This window comes from Oryctolagus cuniculus, chromosome 15 (assembly GCF_051225735.1).
Source record: "Oryctolagus cuniculus isolate XC-2025 breed Fujian yellow rabbit chromosome 15, ASM5122573v1, whole genome shotgun sequence".
NCBI lineage: Eukaryota > Metazoa > Chordata > Mammalia > Lagomorpha > Leporidae > Oryctolagus > Oryctolagus cuniculus.
This window is the reverse complement of record NC_142881.1, coordinates 8,599,620-8,619,053: the sequence shown is the minus strand read 5'-3', so window position 1 is coordinate 8,619,053 and position 19,434 is coordinate 8,599,620. Positions and strand designations below refer to the sequence as shown.

Genomic DNA, 19,434 nt, shown 5'->3' with positions numbered 1-19,434 from the left:
GTGAGATGGGAGAATCTGCATGCAGACGGCAGCAGGTGGTGCTGAGACAACCGGTCCCTGGCTCACGCCACGGGAGCCCCTGGTGCCCAGGAGGTAGGGCTATGCATCCGGGTGCTCTTTGAATGAACAGCAGAGGTGCGATCTGAGTGGGCTGTCTGGGGAGGTGGGAGGCAGAGGGTCTCTCTCTTCCATCCACTCCAGGGAGCTTCCCACCGTCCCTTTTGTGTAGCTGCTTGCACTTTGCTCTAAAGAACCAGCGTCTCTCAACTCAGCACAGTCAGAGCTGGGGAGCAGGTGCCCTAGGACCTCCCTGGACTCACCTCGCCCAGGGCCAGGTATACAGCAGGGGTTTGCTGCATTCTCAGGTTGGTGCTGTCGGCTTAGCCAGTCCCCTGCATTCCTCCCTGTGTGGGGAGAAAAGCCAGCACTCTTCCTCCTCCCCGCACCCCCTTCCTTGCTTTCAGGATTAGGGGTGTACAGGCCTGGCCCCGAAATGACAAGGGAAGGCGTTGGAAAGTGAGATTCCACAGGGAAATGGGACCGTCAGGCAAGAGAGTGAAGACCCCGACCAGGCACTGCGGCCCTTCCTCTTTAAAATCTAATCTCCGTCACTGTCGATTCTGAAGCGAGTTGTGTAGCTTTGCCTCAAAAGTATTTTACAATAAGAAAGACGCACTGTATAAGGGATCTTCCAAAGGCTCTTGGGAAATGCATATTATGAAAAACAAGGCCTGGTTTTCAGGTTCTTTTGCACCAAATAAACTCATCTTTCACTTCCATGTCCCCACAAACTTCCTGAAGTACCCTCACGTAACTGGCCATGATTTCTTAGCGATTGTGTGTATTTAGAAACTTTTTTTTGAAGTGAAAGAACTCCACGTTATTTTTTTAAAGATTTATTTATTAATTTGAAAGGCAGAGTTACAGAGAGGCAGAAGGAGACAGAGAGAGAGATCTCCCACCCATTGGTTCACTCCCCAGATTGCCAAAACGGCCGGAGCTGTGCCAATCCAAAGCCAGGAGCCAGGAGCTTCTTCCAGGTCTCCCACATGGGTGCGGGAGCCCAAGGACTTGGGCCATCCTCTGCTACTTTCCCAGGCCATAGCAGAGAGCTGGATCAGAAGTGGAGCAGCCGGGTCTTGAACCAGCACCCATATGGGATGCTTCACTGCAGGCGGCGGCTTTACCTGCTAGGCCACAGCGCCGGCCCCACACAGTATTTTTAAATGTCACAAGACTCTTAACACTCAACAATTAAATGTCACGTTATGTGTGGATATTTAGTCAAGTGTTTATCAATTCCAATGTTGTCTTCTTTCGGGGTTAGTAGGCTTCTTGATTTTGGTCTGGTTTTCATTGTTTTAAAGGCTCATTAGACAAGGTACTGCTTTTATGTCCACAAAAGTTAAAAAATGTTCATGCCCGCAGGCCATGGGGAAGTGCTTGCGGGAGCAGCCTGCGGCCTCCTGGCCTCCCCATGGGTCTTGGGGAGGCTGACCCTTCACCCTCAAGCGTGGGCACAAGCTCTGCCCGCCCCTCCAGGCCAGCCCACCACACCCTCCTCTGGATCCTGATTCCCTTGACTGGACTTTGCAACTTCCGGTCCCTTGTGATCCAGTCACTCGCTGGGTCTGTTGTTCATCGTCTCTCCCTCCTGTCCACCTCCGCCCGCGGCACCCACGTAGGGCAAAAGCTACAAGAGGATGAAGAGCTTTGTTTTGCCCCCTGATTTATTCTCGAGATGGGCTGGGCTCCCCGTAAGTAGTTGCGGAGTGAAGAGGCCAGAGCTTAGGGCAGCTGGAGTCCAAGACAAGTGGAGGCCTTCGCTGGTGGAACCTGAGCTGGGAGGAAGCCAGGCCCTCCTGTTGACAGTATCTGGAGTTCCATCACCTACAAGGTGGGGAAGGGCCAGGTGTGGTTTCAGGGCCCTACCCTGGGTGCAGGTCTTTGTGAGGGCCCCGCCCCTTTGGGCCCTGCCCCCCAGGACCCATGTGGCATCCAATAGAACTCAGACTCACCCTTGCTGGAGGCAGGACCTGGGGGAGGAGGGCGCCAAAGAGACATCAGAGCTACAGAGGAGGGAAGGGGAAGAGGATGTGAGGAAGGAAGGAGTGAGACCCTCAGCGGCCAGCAGCTATGGCAATGTCATGCTGTACTAGTAACAGTATCTCATGAGAATAAAATTCGTTCGGTTTGTTCCATGCCGGCCTTGCAGCAAGTATTATGTAAATCATTTCATTATGACTAAATCATTAATCCTTACATAACCCTGTGGCTTTCCAGATTCTGTTTCATTTATTTTTAAATTTGATTTATTCGAAAGGCAGAGAGAGGAGAGAGATTGGGAAATCTTCCATTTGCTGGTTCAGTCCTCAGGTGCTTGCAGCAAGGGCTGGGCAGGGCCAGACTCAATCCAGGTCTCCTCCATGGATGGCAGGAACCCAACTGCTGGAGCCATCACCTGCTGCCTCCCAGGGTGTGCATCAGCAGGAAGCCGGAACTGGAAGAGGAGCTGGGATCTGAACCCAGGCACCTGTATGGGAGGAAGGCACCCCAAGTGGCAACTCAACCACTAGGCCAAATGCCTGCTCCTCAGATTCTTGTTTTACCCTCATGTTTTTTTTCTTTCTTTCTTTTCTTTTTTCTTTTTTCTTTTTGACAGGCAGAGTTAGACAGTAAGAGAAAGAGAGACAGAGAGAAAGGTCTTCCTTTTCTGTTGGTTCACCCCCAAAATGGCCACTGCGGCCGGCACACTGCACCAATCCGAAGCCAGGAGCCAGGAGCTTCTCCTGGTCTCCCATGTGGGTGCAGGGCCCAAGCACTTGGGCCATCCTCCACTGCCTTCCCGGGCCAAAGCAGAGAGCTGAACTGGAAGAGGAGCAATTGGGACAGAATCTGGCATCTCAACTGGGACTAGAACCCGGGGTGCCGGTGCCGCAGGCAGAGGATTAGCCAAGTGAGCCACGGCGCTGGCCAACCCTCATGTTTTCAATGAAGGAAAGGAAGCACTAAGAGGTTAAGCAGCAGCAGGGCCGGGATCTGAGCCTGGGACTACCAGCCACCACCTTGCAGAGGCATGGGCCCTTGCTCTGCTTATCTGCTCCAGCTGAGCAGGGATGGTTTTGAACAGGTGAGAGATGCCATGAGAAGAGTCAGGAGATGTGGAAGGTCAATGGATTCCTGGAGTTTGATGAATATAATAAAACGCTATAACGCATGATCAAGGTTTAAAATCGTCTTGACTGTGGGGCCAGCGCTGTGGCATGGCGGGTTAAGCTGCTGCTTGCAATGCCAGCATCCATGTCAGAGCGCTGATTCAGTCCCAGCTGCTGTGGTCCAGCACTCTGTTAATGCCCCTGGGAGGACAGCAGAAGCTGGCCCAAGTGCTTGGGTCCCTGCCATCCATGTGGGAGACCCGAATGGAGTTCCTGGCTCCTGGTTTCAGCCTGGCCCAGCCTTGGCCGTTGTGGCCATTTGGGGAGTAGACCAGCAGATGGAACCTCTCTCTCTCTCTCTCTCTCTCTCTCTCTCACACACACACACACACACACACACACACCTCTCCCTCTCTGTCACTCTGATTTTCAAATCAATAAATCAGAAAAGAATTCCTCACCAGGAGGCCAGAGTCACTGGGAGAAGTTCAAGTGTTTCCAAGGCATTCCTAGTCGATTACAGAACCGCTCGCCACCTCTTCCTGAATGAAGAGCCACTGCAGGTGACACAGAGGAGCACTCTCACCCCAAGGGAGAGGGAAGGGATTGATGGGGGGGAATCCTGCCTGCTGGAGCAGGTGGCGCCTGCTGGGGAAGCCCCTGTCGGCATGGGAGGTGAGCGGAGTCTGGGGGACCTGGACACAAGACTTTGGAGGAAGAGGCTGGAATTCAGAGACCCCCACCGCCACGCCATGAGGCCAGAGGCAGAGCCTTTTTGCCCCACGCATGTGCTGGCTGCACAAGACACGCTTTCCCCAGACCTCGAGGGGATTTTGGAGCACGGCTCTGGGCTGTGTCCGGGGTCAGTGACTGGGGGCTGGAAGGAGATTTGTCAGGTGCATTAAAGGCGTGGGAACTGCCACCTGTCACTCAAGGTTAAAGAGAAAGGGGTTTCTGAGTCTTGGGGTGTTTGTCTGTTGGTACTAGATTTTTTTTCCAGCACAGGAAAACAGACTGCCTTCCATTTCTTCTCAGACCCCACGAGGCTTTGCTGAGACTAAAGAACAGAGGGCGGGCGCTTGAGACAGGCTGGTGTCTGTCATCAGAGAAGGACGGTAAACGCTAGAAGGCATACCAAAGGGAGAGTTTTTAAACAACTATGATTACTTTAGTCCCTTGGGGGCCACAAAATTATATATTTTAGGAGCCTTTTGCATAATATCTGTAGTCATTTTCTGTTGCTGTCATAGAACGTCTGAGGCCAGGTGATTTATAAAGAAAAGAGATTTGCATTTGGCTCACGGCTCTGGGGGCTAGGATGACTCTGGCATCCTCTCTGCTTCTGGTGAGGGCCTCACACCCTCCACGCGCGATGGGAAACAGAGGGGAGGCAGACACACGCAGGAAACGGGGTGGGGAAGGGAGCTGCTCTGCTGTCTACAACCCACTCGTGAGCTCCGTCCACTCCCGTGAGAACAGCGTTAATCCACTCAGGAAAGCAGAACCCTCACGATCTCAAACACCTCTTGAGGGCTCCCTGCCTCTCAATACCATTACCTTGGGGACCAAGCTTCGGCATGCGTTTTGGTGGGGGAGAACAGTCGTGGTGTCGTGTTTTTTATTTTATTCATTTTTCAGATGCATGTATTTATTTGAAAGGCAGAGTGACAGAGATACACACACACTTCCATCCACTGGTTACTCCCCAAAAGTCTAACAGCCAGCAGGGCTGGGCCAAGCTTAAGCCAAGAGCCAGGGACTCCCTCCTGGTCTCCCACATGAGTGTCAAGGACCCAAGAATTTGGGTCATCTTCCACTGCTTTCCCAGGTGTAACAGGAGGGAGGCGCACCAGAAGCAGAGAAGCCAAGGAGCAAAGAGGCACTGGGATATGAGATGCTGATGTTGCCAGCGCTCCTGTTTTAAAGATTGGACTGAATTCTCATGATCAAGATGTGAGGTGAGAATTTGAAGGTAACATGGGCTCTAGGAGTCTGTGAAGTTGTTTTCTAAGGGAAAGGTTTATTTTTTTTAAAGATTTATTTATTTATTTGAAAGAGAGAGCGAGAGAATCTTCCATGTGTTGGTTTACTTCCCAGATGGCCTCAATAGCTGGACCTGGACCAATCCGAAGCCAGGAGCTTCTGGGTGTCCCATGTGGGTGCAGGGGTCCAAGGATTTGGGCCGTCTTCTTCTGCCTTCCCAGGCCATAGCAAAGAGCCAAATCAGAAGTGGAGCAGCCGGGTCTTGAACCAGCGCCCATATGGGATGCCAGCACTGCAGGCCAGGGTGTTACCTGCCATGCCACAGCACACAGAGCCCTCTCTTCTACCCCATGAGAACACCTGGGAGTGGCAGGCATAACTCCGGGCATAGGAAGTCTCTGGATTCCCAGTATCCACTGAGTCTTTTCCTTGAATGTCTCTCTCCCAAAAAAAGCAGCAGTGGAGACAAGTGCCACCGTGGCGTTCAGGTCAAAGGTCATTCCTGGTGGATCACATCTCCATGCAGCTTGTGTGTGCGCGCAGGTTGCTACGAGGAGCAAGAGGACTGTGAAGGCGAGCAGAGGGAGAAGTAATGGCAGGGTGAGCATGATCTGCAGAGACAGGAGGAAGCGAGGCCCCTGTGCTGGTGAGGGTGAAGAACGCGGGCGTTTTGGGGGTAACATAAAACAGCACAGCCACAGAAACATTTGAATGGCAGCATAGTGCCATCAGAAACCATGGAGGCTGGAGGAAGTAGCACATTTCTTTCAAGTGCTGAAAGAAAAGAATTATCAACCTAGAATTCTATATCCAGTGCAAGAATCTTTCAAGAATGAATAGGCGGGGCTGGTGTGGTGGGGTAGCAGGTAAAGCTGTCACCTGTGACACCAGCATCCCACATGGGCACTGGCTCTAGTCCCGGCTGCTCCACTTCCATTCCAGCTTCCTACTGGTGGCTTTGGAAAAGCAGTAAAGGATGCCCTGAGTGCTTGGGCCTCTGCCACCCATGTGGGAGCTCAGATAAGCTTCCGGCTCCTGGTTTCAGCCTGGCCCCAGCCTACCCTGCACTGGCCATTGCGGCCATCTGGGGAGTGAATGAGTGGATGAAAGATTCTCTCTCTTTCTCTCTCTGTAATTCTGACTTTCAAAATAAATAAATTTTTTTTAAAAACCAGTGAATAAGCCGGCGCCGTGGCTCAATAGGCTAATCCTCCACCTTGCGGCGCCGGCACACCGGGTTCTAGTCCCGGTCGGGGCGCCGGATTCTGTCCCGGTTGCCCCTCTTCCAGGCCAGCTCTCTGCTATGGCCAGGGAGTGCAGTGGAGGATGGCCCAGGTGCTTGGGCCCTGCACCCCATGGGAGACCAGGAAAAGCACCTGGCTCCTGGCTCCTGCCAGGATCAGCGCGGTGCGCCGGCTGCAGCGGCGGCCATTGGAGGGTGAACCAACGGCAAAGGAAGACCTTTCTCTCTGTCTCTCTCTCTCACTGTCCACTCTGCCTGTCAAAAAAAAAAAAAAAAAAAAAAAACAGTGAATAAGAAATAAAGACATTCTCAAATGAAAACTAAGATAAATTGCTTCCTGAAGACTGACTCTGAAAGAACGACTAAAGACGTTCTCTAAAGAAGAAGAACGGTACAAGGAGGAATTGTGGGTATCTTTACATGCCTATTACGAAAGCTAAGAACCAATGAAGGATGGAGAGAAACTGGAGCCCTCGTGCCTTGCTGATACGAATGCAGAATGGTGCAGCCACTCTCAAAAATGGCTTTGCAGTTTCTTAAAAAAGCAAAATATACACTTGGCCTGTGACCAGTTATTTTATCCTTGAAGATGTATCACAATGTCCTCGCTAAGTCTTCACATGATTGTTCATAACAGGTTTATTTCTAATAACGCCAAACTGGAAACGACCAGAATGTCCCTTGATAAAGTGAATGATTAAACACATTGTAGTGTCCCTGGGCCATGGAATGCTACTCAGCAATAAAAGGAACTCGCTGCTAATCCATGCAATAACTTGGATGCAGCTCAAGGTCAACTGCGAAAGGTCACATACTGTATGAATCCGTGTGTGTATTCTCTCCGAATGTAAAACTTACAGAGCTATAGGACAGAGGAGGAGTTACCAGGACTGGTGGGAGGAGACTATAAAAGGTAGCATAAGAGAGCTCTGTGACGACAGAACAGTTTTGCATCTTGATCACACAAATCTCCAAGTGTCACAAAATGGCAGAGACATACACACCTTGTACCAAGGTCAACGTCCTGCTTTTGATTTTGCTCCATAACCGTGTTAATTCAAGCACTGGGGGAAACTGGGTAATGGGTATGGATGGCCTCTCCGTACTTCCTGTGTAACTTTCTCTGAAACTTTATATCAAAATAAAAGGTTCTTGGGAAAAGAAACTTTTTTTTTTTTTTTTTGACAGGCAGAGTTAGACAGTGAGAGAGCGAGACAGAGAGAAAGGTCTTCCTTTGCTGTTGGTTCACCCTCCAATGGCCGCCACGGCCATCGTGCTGCGGCCGGTGCACCGCACTGATCCAATGGCAGGAGCCAGGTGCTTCTCCTGGTCTCCCATGGGGTGCAGGGCCCAAGCACTTGGGCCATCCTCCACTGCACTCCCTGGCCACAGCAGAGAGCTGGCCTGGAAGAGGGGCAACCGGGACAGAATCCGGCGCCCTGACCGGGACTAGAACCTGGTGTGCCGGCGCCGCAGGCAGAGGATTAGCCTAGTGAGCCGCAGCGCCGGCTAAGAAACACGTTTATCATCCCATTTTGTCAAGTCACTCGGCTTTACCTATCGATGAATGTATCTGTGTGGGAGAAGTAGTTGGAAGGAGTTCACCAAAGTTTTGAGTGATGGTTACTGAGCGTGGCATTTGGGAGTGAATTCTTTTTTACTTTCTTTTCTACAGTTGATGCACCATTTGAGTTATTTTTTATTTAGAATCTGAAGCAGACAGGTAGGCTGCAGCATCTAGACCCTGGGAAGAGAAAGGAGAAGCAGCAGGGGAGTACGGCACTTTCCTCTGGGCTGGAGTGGGGTGGTGGCAGGGACAACGGCTGATGGCTTGGGTTTGAGGCCGGGGCTCTAGTCTAATGAGGGCTACTCGCCACCTGTCTCAGCTTCTCTGAGGGGGCCAGTTTAGCACCAACGACTTCCTCGAACATCCGTCAGAGGCCTGGGTCATTCACCTACCCCATCCACTCAGCTCTCTTCGTCAAGCCCTGGGGAGGGTCTCTGGACCCAGTTAATTTCAAATTCCTACTTAAGCTGGAAATTTTAAAATTTGATTTTAAGCCCACATAGGAAATCAACAGTAGAGATCCCGTTAGTTCTTTGGACTGGGATATTAACTACTACAATGAGTAGTGGAAATCCAACCATAATTTTTGAGCCCCATTGTGCTATGATATCACCAATACCAAGCAATGATATCACCAATTCTTAACATATTTTAGAAGGATACTTCTCATGCAAGTCAGTTAGAAAAACACATTCAGATTTAATGATATTGTTAATGGTTTTGATGTGTTCTTGATTTACTTGTGCAGGTAGGATTATGAAGTTATAATGAACTGAGGCGTGTGTGTGTGTGTGTGTGTGAGTGTGTGGTGTGTCCGCTCAGCTCAGCACTCCTTTGTACCTGTTAAGACAGTCACGGCTGCATGACAGGAAATGCGAGACCTTGAGTCCTGGTTTTTCCCTTCCTGGGTGCATGAACTCCACCTTCCCCATCTGTGAAATGGGACACATAACTAGCGGGGTTGTAGGAAGCTCTAAACAAGACAACATGTATAAAGCAGGGTCTCAAACTGAACCTCAAACAGGGCCTGGCCCACAGGTAGGCTGGATGTGCCCCGCCAGTCCATTGTCCATCTGCAAAGAGGAGAGGACAAGTGCACGATGTGTCCCTTGCCTTAAGGAGTATCAGAAGTCTAGGCTCCAAATGCAAAAGAGTCTCGAGGAGAGAGCCAGCAACAGGTGCGGGTGGATGATGGGAAGAATGGAATTATTTTTGCAGTGAGCTGGACTGGAAATGGGCCTCAGCTTTATCCTGAGAGCTCCCAGAAGCAGGGGTTGCGTGGAGACACTCGAGGGTGCGCCACACTGCTGTCACTCTGTGACTCTGGATGGGCGTCTGTCTGTCTGCGTGGGGGTAGAAGGAGGGGCTGGTCCTGCCTGGCTGCCTCCCGGGGTGGCCATGAGGAAGAGGCCAGTGCTTGTGAGTGGCTCCTGAGTGGAGGGGGCTTTGCAGGTGGGTCTTGGCTCCTTGCCCTCAGAGGGCTGCTGTGGCTGACGGAGTCATCTCCTGACCCACAGGCACGCACTCAGCTTGCCATCTCCAGGTTCCTGCGTCCTGGGATTCTACCCCACTTCCCTGGCATCTTCTCTAAGGAGGCAGAGGGTGCCCCCCTCAACCCCAGCAGGAGGCTGGCGGCTGCCACAGAGGCAACCTGACGCCAAGCCGGAAGGCGCCTGGCTGAGCTCCCCCCTGGCAACACCGAGCAGGCACCTGCTGAGTCCACGAAGCCCCAGGATGTCTGCCTTTGTTTCCAACAGAGGCCTGGCTGCTCTTCCAATGGAGCCCAAAGCTGCTTCCCTTCGGGGACATAGGGCAGTGTGTTTTGAGCTGCTCTGTCCAGTGGGTGTATGGAGAAGAGCCCTGGGTTCCAGGGAAGGGGTGGAGATGGTGTGCTGGAGACCAGGTGAGGATTTCTGGGGGACATAGCATGAGGCCAAGCTCTGAGGACAGGGGAGTGTTGCCGGGCAGAGGCACAGCATCTGTTTAGAGGGTTGGCTACAGCAGAGCACCTGTACTGGACAAAGGACAGATACTGGGAGATACATGGGTCTTTCCTTCTAGAAAGGTTGCTCAGACTCCAGAGGACTCATCTAACCCACACACCTGATTGTGTCTCTCTCGGTGGTCTCTCTTGCCTGGAATCCATCCGTGTCCCCTCCCTCCTCCTCCAGGATACGGGCCACACCCATTGCCTGGCCTCCTAGGTCCTCAGTCGCTGCCTCTCAGCTCTGTACTCACTCTACCCCCAGCAGGCCTGCCCCCAGGACATCCGACCTCGGACAGGTCTGTGTGGGCGCTTGGATGCCCTGGCTTCCCCCAGCAATGACTCAGGGAGCAACTTTTGTTTCAAGGAACCGTACGGGCCTGCCCGCCACTCCCTGGCTGGCCTCCTGCATCCAAAACAAACAGTCTGGCGGGCGGCATGTGGGCACCAGAACGAAGCAGAAGAGGGCATTTCAGGATAACCAGGAGAGCTTCCAGAGAAAAGCCTGGGTGTTGTTTGGAAGTGAAGATGATGTGTGCAGGCACAGGGCTGGGCAGGGGACGGGGGTTGGTAAGGTGTGCGCCTCCTCTAACGGCCCTGCACTCACCATCAGGACACCTACTTACTGAGCACTTACTAAGTGCTACACTTCCCCTCACAACCCGAGGACACCACAGCTCAGAGCACTTTGGTAAGTGGCTCAAAGCGGCACAGCCAGCAAGTGGCAGCTTTGAACTCGGTCCTGTCTGCTCCCAGCAGGATCCCTCCACGGTGGCATCATGGATCAGAAGCTTAGACCACAGAGATGTGATGATTCTGGTCTTCGGGAAATAGCAGTCCTTTTGATACTTTTAAGCACCCTTTCTAAACGGTGCTGAGTCTCTCTTTAGGACACAAAGAGTAAACGGATAGAGAGCTGGCGACCTGGCTGCTGGGCTTTGTGAGTGGTGCTGTTGGACTGAGAACTCTACTGATGTTCTCTAACTGCCATGGGGGACGGCTGAGAGGGAAATCAGAGAGAGGGACTCCTGCCATGAATTCTCCAAGGGCGCCCTCTCACCGGCTTCCTGGGCATTTCCAAATGCCCCACTGACAGGGAGGAGGCAATGGAAGGATCAAAGCCACATGGCCGTGCCCAGATGGGGTTCAGGGTCATGCCAGGACCCCTTCCAGCCCCCAGCCCCTCGTAGCTGGGCTCCATTCCCCTAGATCATGAGCCCACATCTGCAGGACCTGATGCAGAGCCTGGGGCCTTGGAATTCAATCGCCTGAGGCTGCTACCGGAAGTGAGCCCCAGGCAGCGTCGCACTGCTCATGCTGAGTTTGTTCTGCTAGACCTGCTGTCCTTCAGGTCCTGGTCCCTTTCCAGGGTTGGTGCCTGCCTAACGGCTGCCAGCCTCCCTCTCAAAGGCAGGTGGCCCCTAGGCTCACCCACTCTCCCCGGCAGGAGTCTGCCTCCCAGAAACAAGCCACTCTTCCAGACGCTTCCTGTATCCTAGGGGCTCAGGCATCCTGAGCAGGCATTTGGCACAACAGTTAAGATGCCACTTGGGATGCATCAGTCCTGGAGCCAGGCTACCTGAGTTCTAATCCAGGCTCCACTGCTTCCTAGCAAAATTGTCTGTGCCTGCATCTCATTTCAGAGAGCCCAAGTTGGAATCTGGTTTCTGCTTCCTGCTAATGTGGACCTGGGAGACAGCAGGTGATAGCTCAAGTACTTGGGTCCCTGCCACCTAAATGGGCCTCATCCATTCCTAGCTGTTATGGGCATTTGAGGAGTGAACCAGCAGATGGATGATTCTCTCTCTCTCTCTCTCTCTCTCTCTCTCTCTTTCTCTCTCTCTCTCTGTCACTGTGCCTTTCAAACAATAATAAAAAGTTGGCTCTGCTCTTGAGCAAATAGACTCCCTGATTACAGGTCACAGCCATTACTACATTTAAGAATGAGGAGTCACAAAGGCAGGTGTGTCACTTCTTCCTGAAAGACTTCTCAGAAATGATGAGCTCTGACTGGGGCTTCAGCATTCACCTCTCACTGTGGGCAGATTTGCAGGAAATTAGGAGGGGAACAGTGCTGGAGGGAAAATCCATTCTGGGCAGAGGAAGCAGCATGAATGGTACCCAGGAGGGGGAACAATGCAAGGGTCTGTCCAGACACCTGTTGTGGGTAAACAAACTGTGCTTTATCTGCGCCAAGGACCCAGCTCAGCAGTGAGAGAGGATGAAGGACTGACACACGCAAGTCTAGTGACCACAACGTACTTGGGTTGGGCAAAAGCAGCCACACATAAAACAGTCCATACCATATGATTCCACGTAGAGAAAGTTCTAGAAAACACAAGCCGATCTGTTGCAGCCGAGAGCAGACTGTCAGTGGTAGTTGGGGTGGAGGAGGCAGGAGGAAGTGATGGTGAAGGGGAGGAGGACACCTTGTGGGGTGACAGACGTGTGCACTGTCCTGTCTGTGGCTGTGTCTTCACAGCCCGAACTTTTCAAACTGTCCTCTTGACCTAGGTGCAGTTTATTGCACAGAAATTACCCACCATAAAGCCGGTTCTCCTCTGTTCCTAAGCACAGCGGGAGGGCACAGCCTGGGTATGGAGAACCTCAGGAACTCAGTGCAGTTGGACTGGAACACAGTGAAGGCATAGAGGCCAGGAGCGAACTGTGGCAAGCAGTTTGGATTTTTATCTTGGGGGCCAAGTGGGACCCACGGATGCTTCTGTTCTCTCGGGTTTGTGGGTGGCTCTGGGGTGGGGTGGTGGGGGGTGCTGGTCAGGAGTCCAGGCACAGATGGCAGTACTGGACTAGGTTAGGAAGAGGGAGGCAGAGGTGAGGGATGGATTCAGATTTTTGGGAGTTAGGACTGGCAGGACTTGGCACGTCACAGGATATGGGGGAGAAGCACAGGAAGGAATCGGATGATGGGGCCTCTGGCGGGCGGCAGGAGGAAAACACACAAGGTCTTTGCTCTGCAGCAGGCCCTGGAGAAGCTGACCGCAGACTTTAGGGCCTCCCAGGCACTAATAACAGCTTGGGGCTTTCTCTGCCCTCGCCGGGGGTGCTCTGAGGCCCCTCTGGCTCTCCCGGGAGCCAGGCTGAGAGGCTGTGCCGATGCTTCAGGCTCCCCCTGCTGGGGACTGCAGAGACGCTGTGGTCACACTGTGTGACTGGCCCAGATTTGTCCTCACTCAGATAGGAAGGCAGATGAACCCCCAGTACCCAGTGAGAGGTGTCTTGGGGAGAGCCCTAGACCCTGAGCGTGACTTGGGCTCTTTCTTCCTCCCGACTCCAGTTTCCCTACCTGCAAGCCAGGGCAGATCAAATCTTCAGCCTCAGCCCTGGCTGGTCATTGGAAGCACCTGAAGATCTTTAAAAACTGCCGACGTGACCGTGGGAGCCCATCACACGTCCACCAGAAAGGCTAAAATCAGAAGGTTGACAAGTGAGAGCCAGTGAGAATACGGAGTGACTGGAACTCATTCCCACGTCGGACTGAAATTGGTGAGTTGTTCCGGGAACCATTTTTGCTGATTCTTATAAAGCTGAAGGCACTCTGAGTCTATGACCCAGAAACTCCATTCAACGTCCAAGAGAAAAGAATAAAATTGTCCGCCCGAGACTTGCATAAAAGCTGGTTTTACTCTTAACAGTAAAAAACCAGAAATGTCCACCAATAGGAAAGTAAATTGTGCTTTGTTCACAACCTCAATATTACACAGCAACAAACACACAGGACGGATAAACTTCACTGACACAGTGTTGAGCAAAAGAAGGTAGCCCCAAAGAGTGCACAGCATACCGCGTGACCACAATCACACGAAGTTCAACAACAGGCCGAAGTAACCTGTGGGGACAGAAACCGCTGGCTGGCACAGGAAGCCTCTTGGGGTGTTGGAAACGTATCTTGCTCTGGGTGGTGGATATACAGTTTATTGAGTTTTATCCGTAGAAGAGTTGTAGACTTTCTGTCCATATTCAACCAAAAAAAGGCAACAAGAGAAGCAATGCCGCTCCCTGTGGTCAGAGGTTCCGACTGGTCTGGGGTAGGGTGTTGTCCCAAGAAGCTTTAAAAAGCAATCCCAGTGACTCGGGGCGGTCCTTCTTAAAGGCCTGCCCTCGCTAAGGTTCTCTGCAGGAGAAGCCAGTGCTGGGCGCAGTGTCGGAGACGGCAGTGGGCGCGAAGCTCTCTTTTTATCCGAAGGAAGTCTTGCATGAAGCGCAGGTGCAGGGCTGGGGGCTGGAGTCTCAGCCTGGGGCAGCCTGGCTCTGTCACCGCACCACCGCGCAGGCTTCTCAGAGCCAAATCCCACGTGAACCCCTGCACCGGCTGCTCTCCACTGGGGCCCGGGCCTGGCACCCCGTTTCTTCTCAGCCCCTCAAAAGCCCAGGGAGGAGGCAGGAAAGCTGTGATTCAAATAAGCCGCAATGGGGCTGGGCAAATAATCGTGAATGGGTCTCATGCTCGCGCCTGGTGGTTCTCACAGCTGCGGGTGGGGGGACGGGCACGGGGACTCGGTATTGTTCAGTGCTGACTGCAGCTTCCATTGTCGGGCTCTGATTACAGCTTTTGTTCACCATAAAGTACAGCTACTAAATGCCAGCGGGGAACAAAGATGTATTTACATGCCCGGGGGTCCTGAAGGCACGCTATTTTTAGAGCTGCCTCTGCTCTTCATCTGGGGGTAGGAGGAGGAGCAGGGGGAGGGGAGCTACCCAGACATTCAAGATCCCATCAAAGGTTCATGATTGAAAATGCTGCATGTGCACCTCGTACAGTCCTGCTCTCGTCGACCTACATCAATTTATCAATTTACTGGGGCCGGGAAGCGGGGGAACGAATCAAAGCCCCCACTTAGACCGCTACCCTGAGTCCTTCCAGCCCAGCCCCCGGAGTCTCCCAGCAACCCATCCGGCCATACCGGATCCCTCAGGTCCACAGTCATGGAACACTCTAGAACCTACCCAGTGACTCTGAAAGTGTGACCGTCTTGTCGGAAGGCTCGGGAATTGGGCTGAGCTAGATAGCACGGTCGCTGACGGTGAAGGGGCCCTGACTCAGGCTGAGGCTGTGGAGCAGGATCTATTATGGTCTCCACTTGGCAGATGAGGAACGGTGAGGCCAGGAGATGCAGGCAACACCAAGGTCACCCAGCTGGGCAGTGTGGACGGACTCCAGGGCTCCCGCTCCTTGCCTTGCTTTCCTGGGGCAGACCCCTGGCAGCCAGCGCCTCGTGGAGGAAGTCAGGACTTCGAGGTGCTCTTCCTTTTGGGAATCAGAGCGTGGCTCGCTGCCAGCCCCTGGACACTTGAGGCTCTGTTGTTGGACACAAACTCTTCTGGCAAATGGAAGATGGGTAAGAGAAACTGGTGGTCTTTGACTCAAGGAGGAGGTGGGCCGGAGTTGAAAGAGTGGAAGGGCTGGGGCGGGCACTGTGGCGTAGCAGGTACAGCTGCAGTCTGCAGTGCCGGCATCCCATATGGGCACCGGTTTGAGTCCCGGCTGCTCCACTTCCAATCCAGCTCTCTGCTATGGCCTGGGAAGGCAGTGAAACATGGCTTAAGTCCTTGTACCCCTGCACCCACGTGGGAGACCCGGAAGAAGCTCCTGGCTTCGGATTGGCACAGTTCCGGCTGTTGCAGCCAACTGGGGAGTGAACCAGCGGATGGAAGACCTCTCTCTGTCTCTCTCTCTCTGTCTTTCTCTCTGCCGCCTCTTCTCTCTGTGTAACTCTGACTCTCAAATAAAAAAATAAATCTTTAAAAGAAAGAAAGAAAGAGCAAGCGAGCGAGTGGTAGGGCCCCTGGAGGAATTTACATGGCGGAGGAGTTCAAGTACATGGCCCATGGAACGTTCTCAGACCCTCTCCCACCTTTGTAAAGAGCCTTCGCCTTCCAGAATGTTCCTCACTTTAGCATAGCCATTAGCACTCAGCTGTGGCCCTAGATGATCACCTTGACTTCAGGAAATCTTGCTTTTCAAGTTTTCAGGCCACTGTGGAGCAAGAGTCCACACGTCTGGATGACAGCAGGTATTTCGTGCTCCACAGTTTTACGGCTTACCAGCATCCCAGCCCTGCCGTATGTGGGCAGGATAATTAAGGTCTGGTCTACCCAGCTGTCTGCTGTGGCTGGACCCTCCCAGACCCCAGAGATCACAAGGCTGCTGGGGACCCTTAGGCTCCCGTGGCATTAGGTGATTTTATATCCTGTCCATCCAGCTGTCCAGTCGGGTCCCCTTCCTTGCTCCTGACCATCCCAAGGCAGGAGAGACCCAACTTACACCCTGCAAGTCTTGAAGGCAATCATCATCCCTGTCATTTTTTTCTCCCTTTGAGGGCCTGCAATTCAAACTGCTTGCTGACCTCTTTGGACATGTGAATGGTCCTTCCTGGTACCTTCTGGAAGCAGGACTGTGCCCCAGGCCTGGGATGCAGGAGTTAGCATGGCTGGAGGCTGCAGTCACCTGATGTGTAACCTGGGCCGGTCCCTTCACCCTGGCTGCCCTGGGTAATTTACCAGACTCACCCTCCCTATCCCTGGGTGGCTGCCAGGTGTGTGGGCGGGCTTGAAAATCAGTCTCCTGACTCCTGAACCACTCGGGGAATCCCAGGAGTCCCTCCCAGGGACCAACGCGGAAGAGCTCAGTTTAACCCTCTGCTGCCCAGTTTCTGAAGCAGACACTAGGAGAACAAAGCTGGGTCCAGAGAGTGTGCAGCTCCGGTTGAATTCTTGTTCTATCTCCATTCGGATTTCTACTTAGGATAGGGGATCACTTCTGAAATTGTTCCTCCTGTGTGGCTTCCGATTCTCACTCCATCCATAAACGGGGCTTGTAGCATGTGTCACTCAACTCCTACTTCTATTCTAGGCACTAAGGGAACAGCAGTGAAAAAAAAAACCCCAGCTAAAAATCCCTGTCTCCCTGGAACAAAACAGCTAAGTGTGGAAGTTCCATTCTGTGGATTCTGGAGGAAATGAATGAGACAAGTAAGTCACGTGTGCTGTTGCACTTGGGAAAGTGATCACTGCTAAGGAGGAAAATTCAGGCAGGGGAGGGCGATAGGCAGTGTCCCTGAGGGGAGAAGTCAGGCCAGGCTCAGCAACTTTGTATGCATCTTTCAATCAATCACAGGACTCTCCGCGCTGCTCTACTTCCTGTTGTCTGTCTGGAAGACCCAGACACCAGCACCAGTACCAGCACCAGCACTCGGCATACGGAAGGGGATCAAGAAATATTTTTAACAGAACATTAAAGTGCTTTCCATGTGGTGGCCATGAGCTTTAAGGTAAACTGCATATCCTTGAATTCAGATGACAAGGATCCACGGGAGATCCCAGCATTCCTCAGCACCTTCACTGGGTCCTGCGTCTTACTGGTGTGTTTCCAGACTGTAATTTTAGCCAGGGAACATTCCACTTACATTTTTTTAAAATAACACTGAAATCTTTGACATAATAAATCCTTCCATTAGACTCCCAGCTGATCAGTTGTATGCATCCCCAAAGCAGCCTGGGCTTACCTTGCTGTAGGTCTTTGTGCAAACTCAGTCACCCCTCAGCCTGCTTTGCATGAAAATGCGGCTCTCAACGCCAAACAAACTTTGGAGTTTGCAGGGCCAAAAAGAGCGCAGGAACTTTAACCACCCAGTCAGTGGTGTCAGGTGGTGGTGACCACCAAGACTATGAATCCCTCTGAGTCCAGCCCGGAGCGAGTGAGAGGCTCTGTCTCCGTGGTGCCATCCCAGGGCTAGGGTTTTCAGATCAAATAAAGGACGCAAAGTGGGATTTGAGTTTCTGATAAACAAGGAAAGCCTTTGGAGTTCAAAACTGCATCAGATACCACACCTGAGGGGCCACCTGGGGAGTGAACCAGCAGATGGAAGACCTCTCTCTCTCTCTCTCTCTCCCCCTCTCATCTCTCTGTGTAACTGACTTTAAAATAAATAAATAAATCTTAAAAGAAATCACACCTGAAGTCATCCAGGATTCACAAACTGGGAAGCTAAAACCCCCCATGCAGGTTTTCAGCCAGCAAAGGTGAGCTCAGATGGCTACGGGGTCACTGGCGTTCCTCTGTGAATCACCTTATTCTTGAACCACAACTACACGTTTAGGTAAAGCAACAAAGACCCCGCAGTTAGACCAAGGCAACAGCCTGCTCTGGTCAACTTTGTAAACTAAAGTGAGACCAAACCCCTGTAACAAGGATGAAAATGAGGAAATGGGGCCCCCCAAAGAGACAGCTGCCAGCTCACACCAGAGGTTTCTCAGAATAGAACCAGCGCGCCGTGTATGACATCGACAGGTGAGCAGTCGGAGAGAACCAGCGCTGGGCAAGATGCGTTCCTCTCCATCAGCTTATCTGACTCTGAGAACACTCTGTCAAATGGGTCGGGTGGATTACAGCCACCTGCTGTTGAGGTCACCAAGGGTCAGCCAGGCATTGCCTTCCTCCACCTAAAGTCACCCAGGTGAGTCTCCACAGGCACGACCAGGGCTTGTTTTTCACGATACCTCTGTTTCGGGTGAGATAATAGGTACTCCTGTTTCAGGGTCTTTAGAGGTAAACACAAAACTCGATTATGTCTCATAAACAGAAACAAAGCAGGAGGTCAGAGAGTCACCAGATCTTTAACCCACTTCACACACAGAGAAAGGGTTAAGCGGTCGAGAATCCCTGCCAGTGTCTGGGCATTGCTCTGTCTACGGATGTCTCCAGGCAGGAAGGGTGTTCTGGAGGTGTTGGTAAAGATTGTGAACAGGGAAGCATAGGATCTGATGTGCAGGGACAGGGGAGAAGGAGGTACCCACAGGACACACAGTGAGTCTCATTTGGGCCCTGCACTGTGAAACGTGTGGCATATCATTCCTTCCCCGCTGTTTGCATGCCTGAATACTTCTCATTCTTCAGGTTTCCCCCGAAACAGCTCCATCTCAGAGAACTTCCCCGACCTCGCTCTCTGCAGAGGCCTCCCTGCCCCTCTCTTGAACTTGCTCGCTGGCATTACATTCTGAAGCCAGGGGACAGCTCCTCCTCACGCACCGGGACGGCGGGCTCCAAGAAGGCAGGGACTGAATCTGTCTCATTGGCTTGTCCAGTGTCTATCATACTACCAGGCATGCAGTAGGTGTCAGCAAATATGCTGCATATTAATGAAGGCTCAGGAAATACATAGTTATGCTCCATCTCTCCGGAAAGAATGTCGACTAGTCATTCAACTGCAGTAGTAACGCCACCCTAAGTAGGAAGTGGAACTACGTTTCCAGGGAGAGAGGATTGGTCAGAAGTGAAAAACTGGCGCACAGAGCCATGAAGCATTTTTCTCCAGGTCATACTGTACCCCGTGAATTTATGACTCCTGGACCGACTGCAGGACAGCTTGCAAACAAATTATCTGCAAACCAACAAAGCCTATTTTTAAAGATCCCTGTGCCTCGCAGCTCTAGGCGATGACATCAGACAACCAGGAGTTCCACCTCCAAGCCAACCCTCGTGGTT

At 52.3% G+C, this 19,434-nt stretch overlaps 1 long non-coding RNA gene across 2 annotated transcripts; it reads right to left on the bottom strand.

The window, feature by feature from the left end:
• Positions 1-894: 894 nt before the first annotated feature.
• Positions 895-19,156, bottom strand: LOC138845278 (uncharacterized). 2 transcript variants are annotated; one of them, XR_011382200.2, is made up of 3 exons: positions 12,236-19,156; positions 2,019-2,069; positions 895-1,890 (listed from the first exon to the last, which is right to left on the bottom strand). It is a non-coding gene; the product is annotated as an uncharacterized LOC138845278 (long non-coding RNA). The 2 variants fall into 2 exon arrangements; XR_016221486.1 differs by having other exon boundaries at positions 13,237-19,149.
• Between the last annotated feature and the right edge of the window lie 278 nt (positions 19,157-19,434).